This window comes from Octopus sinensis, linkage group LG5 (assembly GCF_006345805.1).
Source record: "Octopus sinensis linkage group LG5, ASM634580v1, whole genome shotgun sequence".
NCBI lineage: Eukaryota > Metazoa > Mollusca > Cephalopoda > Octopoda > Octopodidae > Octopus > Octopus sinensis.
Window position 1 is genome coordinate 86,352,648 of NC_043001.1, and position 5,267 is coordinate 86,357,914.

Below are 5,267 nucleotides of genomic sequence, written 5' to 3' on the forward strand. Positions count from 1 at the left end.
CGTTTCATAGCATTTTCGCTGAAATCAGGAACGCTCTGTCTGCTGTTTCTGCTTCTGTCCTCTTACTGCCGTCTTCTGATGTCTGTCATCTACCGTCTTCGGGAGTGACCAAAATGCGCTGAATATAACGAATATACTGCTCAGAAAAAGCACCCCAAAGATATGATTGGTGTTACATCTGGTTCGATACAAAATCATGAATGATCAGAAATTTTGATGACGTAAGAATATTCTAGCGCATTACAATCGTATACTTAAGTTGCAGTTTTTTTCCTTGTTTTGCATGGGATATGGTGATCTGGGTTTGATTACTAAATATTCCTGCTATATAATTAAATTGTACGTGCTATGCAATAGAGCAATAACTAATTGCAAAATTTATTTTGACAATATATATAATACTACATTGATTATATTTTAGAATGATCTAGCAAACATTTTCAGTCTAATTACTGTCTTAGTATGTATCATACGTTATACCCTAAATAAGGAAAAATTGTTATATTTAGGAAATTGTTAAAAAAAAGTTATAAACTGTTTTCTCTAAAACTGATATATCTGCTGGTACAGTTTTCGTTTTATTCTACTATGTTATACTAATACTGTTACTTTCAGACCGTTATTACAATTTTCAATGTGTTTCTCTTCCATTATAGAAAATTTTGTACCTTCTCTACGTCCACGTAAGTATATTAAAATTTGGATTGTTTGAAATAGCTATATAATAGGATCTCTTTCAAAAACCACTTCAAGTCATTCATAAAACAGACGACTTATTTTGCTTTGCGATGTAGCTAGGATTCTTGCTTGTTTGTTATTTTGATATGTAATGGTCATGAAGCACAAGACCAGTTTTATTAGGGAAGTGGTATAGGAAATCCAACTAACTCCAGTGTATAAATGTAGATTATTTTATCGAACCGGTGGAGACATAAGATAAAGTCTAATGACTCAGCTGAAAGCCAGATCCATCTCAAATGTGGCTTACAGCCTTTTTTCTTAAACTCCAAATCGGCAATATACGGAAACCGAAGTAAACCGCAAAATATGAGCTCATCACACTTCGCATACCTTGCATAACGTAAGCTGATTTCGTCTAAAACTGGGCCAAGTACTTCAGGTCATAATTCTTGGAAGTCCTTTGAAAAAGATTAGAGAGACAAGACCATGATCGAAGTCTAGAATTTCTCCCATATCAACCATGCCTGCAAGTAACTCTCTATGAATACGTGAATTCTCCTCCCCTCGAATAATAATAATAATAATAATAATAATAATAATAATAATAATAATAATAATAATAATAATAATAATGATGATGATGATGATACTAATAATAATAATAATAATAATAATAATAATAATAATAATAATAATATATTATACGTGTTTGTAAGTCCTGGTATTTTTGTTATGTATTTGTCTGATAAAAAAATATTCAGACAAATACATAACAAAAATACCAGGACTTACAAACACATATAATATTCAGAAAATTGCACTACTGGGCACTGCCCACATCCTACGCAGAACACTTTCAATACAGTAACCATCAGAGCATCACAACAAATCACAGCACATACCCAAGGCACACAGAGCTGCGCTCGGTAGTGAAGTAAAAGTACGTTATAAAGATAAAGCTACTGAATGATAATAATAATAATAATAATAATAATAATAATAATAATAATAATAATAATAATAATAATACCTACGCAGAGCACTTTCCATACAATAACCATCAGAGCATCACAACAAATCACAGCACATACCCAAGGCACACAGAGCTGCGCTCGGTAGTGAAGTGAAAGCACGCTATAAAAATAAAACTACTGAATAATAATAATAATAATAATAATAATAATAATAATAATAATAATAATAATAACAAAAGCACATGAAAATTTAGCTAGCAGATGGGAACAGAAACCTCTCCATGGCAAGTATGTGGCCCGTAGCAAACAAGCTGATGTCGACCAGAAACACACGCACCAATGGTTACGAAGGTCAGGGCTAAAAGCAGAGAGTGAAGGTTTCATATTAGCTGCTCAAGACCAAAGCTTATTTACCCGGAACTACCAAGCCAATGTAATGAAAAATGGAGCTGACCCAAAATGCCGATTCTGTAATGATGAGATTGAAACAATAGACCACCTAATCTCAGGGTGTAGAGTCTTAGCACCTGCAGAATATAAAGCAAGATATGACAGAGTCGGCCAGTATTTACACTGGACAATATGTCGGCATTATAAAATCAAAACCGCTGACAAATGATATAAACATCATCCTGAAGCTGTGACTTGTGGAGAAAATGTGTCGATTCTATGGGACTTCCCCGTGCAGACCGACAGGACTATAAAAGCCAATAAACCGGATATTATTATAAAAGATCAGACAAAAAGGATGTGTTTATTAATTGACGAGTATTCCCTGTGATCACAATATAGCGGCGAAAGAATTTGACAAGATTAGTAAATATAAAGACCTGCTAATGGAAATTGAAAAAATGTGGCATCTCAAGGCGACTACAGTAGCAGTGATTGTAGGATCTCTAGGAATGATTAAAAAAAAGGCACTGAAACCTATTTGAAAATGATTCCAGGCTTACCATCCCTACAGGAAGTGCAAAAAATCGTATTAACTGGAACGGCTCATGTACTGAGAAGAGCGCTATCGCTGTGAAAATAACATCCATCCATGAATTTATTTATTTTTAAATACATATGTTATCTGTGAATTTGCGCGTGTAACCTGGGAATGCATACAATTCCCTTCTCTGCCCTAGGTGTATGGAAAACACTCGGCGAGAAACGGAAGAAAATTTGAAGAAAGAAGGAAAAAACATAATAATAATAATAATAAAAAATAAAATAATAATAATAATAATAATAATAATAATAATAATAATAATAATAATAATAATAATAATAAAAATTAAAATAATAATAATAATAATAATAATAATAATAATAATAATAATAATAATAATAATAATAATAATAATAATAATAGCAAAACAAGCTATTCTCAAATAAGCAGAGTCAGCTTTTTAAGAGCTTAGGAGATACTGAAGATAATATACCTCCTGAAGTCGAGGAAACCCTCCAATTTTGGAATAACATCTGGGGGCAAGAGGTTTCCCACAACCACGGTGATGAGCGGATTCATTCCGTGAAATCTAAACTCCATCACCCAGAGGCTCCAAGACAGAACCATTTGCGCATAACAACGGATAATGTAATTGCACGGGTATCAAAACTGCCAAACTGGAAAGCAGCAGGATCAGACGGAATACAAGGCTACTGGCTCGAGTGGTTTAGGTCAATACACAAGCGAACTCCGTTGCAATTAGACAGAGTGGTGCAATTAGGCCGAGTGGATTCTAAAGGTGAAGACAACATTGTTGATGAAAGATCGGTCAAAGGGCAATGAAGCTGGCAATTACCGACACATTGCCTGTCTTAACCTTTTATGAAAAGTGCTAACAGGCATCCTCACAATCTACTTCCAATAGAACAAAAGGGATGACGGAAAAGAACCGAGGGCACAAGTGACCACCTTTTGATAAACATGGCTGTAATGAAGAACTGCAAACGGTACCAAAAATATTTGTGCGTGACCTTTATTTTGATAATATACATAATACTACATTGATTATATTTTAGAATGATCTAGCAAACATTCTAATTACTGTCTTAGTATGTATCATACATTATACCCTAAATAAGGAAAAACTGTAATATTTAGGAAATTATTTTTAAAAAATGATAAACTGTTTTCTTTAAAACTGATACATCTGCTGGTACACTTTTCCTTATATTCTACTATATTATACTAAAAATGTTACTTTGAGACCGTTATTACAATTTTCAATGTATTTTTCTTCCATTGTAGAAAAATATTTACCTTCTCTGCATCCACGTAAGTATATTAAAATTTGGATTGTTTGAAATAGCTATACAATAGGATCTCTTTCAAAAACCACTTCAAGTCATTCATAAAACGGACGACTTATTTTGCTTTGCGTCTGTAGCTAGGATTCTTGCTTGTTTGTTATTTTGAATTGTAATGGTCATGAAGCACAAGATCAGTTTTGTTAGGGAAATGGTATAGGAAATCCAACTAACTCCAGTGTATAAATGGAACTTATTCTATCGAGCCGGCGGAGATATAAGATAAAGTATCCCAAAACCTTCGTATATAGGGATGGAATTCGGTATCTCGAAGTGTGCGGTGCTCACTTTGAAATGTGAGAAAAGCACAGACTGAAGAGGCGTAGAATTGCCAAACGGAGAAAGAATGGAGCTTATTCTTTGTAAGCCTAGTACTTATTCTATTGATCTCTTTTGCCGAACCGGTAAGTTACGGGGACATAAACACACCAGCATTAGTTGTCAAGCGATGCTGGGGGGGACAAACATATACACACTCATACATATATACATATATATAAAGACTTGTTTTATTTATATTTCCTGAGCGCCATACTAATACAATTGTTCGTTTGTTTTCCACCTGCCTTCGTCTTTTGTTTATTTTCATAAAGCTTCCCGTTATATATATATATATATATATATATATATATATATATATATATATATATATATATATGAAAAGGAAATGAAGAAAATGCTGACAAAATAATTTAAGTAAGGGAGAGTGTATTTAATTAGATGAAAGTTCTTTTTACCGGTTGCGCATTTGTTATGCTTATCAAAAGATATTTTTTAAGAGAGATAGAGTTCCTTTCTGATAGATTTTTTTCTCTTATTCTGATAGATTTTTTTCTCAGATAAGAGAAAACAATCTATCAGAAAGGAACTCTATCTCTCTTTAAAAAATATCTTTTGATAAGCATAACAAATGCGCAACCGGTAAAAAGAACTTTCACCTAATAAAATACACTCTCCCTTACTTAAATTATTTTGTCAGCATTTTCTTCATTTCCTTTTTTTATATATCACAACTCGTGTTCCACATCTCCTTTTTTAAATATATATATATATATATGTATAATATATATATATATATATATATATATATATAGGTGAGAGTTCACGAAAAAGACAAAAGACGATGACAGGTGGTGTATAAAACAAACATATATTTCTATAACGCTCAAGAATTGAAAAAGACTTTTACGTTTCGAACCTACGCTCATCTACAGAGAAGGACACAGAAAAAAACAAGGAGAGAAAAAAATGCGTGTAGTGGCTACCCATCTATCTATCAGTTGCCAGGATAGATCGTAGCCACTACACACACTT

The 5,267-nt window shown here is 32.9% G+C and overlaps 1 protein-coding gene across 1 annotated transcript in view; it reads left to right on the top strand.

Annotated features, from left to right (window-relative positions):
• Positions 1-5,267, top strand: part of LOC115211864 (inter-alpha-trypsin inhibitor heavy chain H4-like) — a 241,022-nt gene that overhangs the window by 108,234 nt on the left and 127,521 nt on the right. The window lies entirely within an intron of this gene.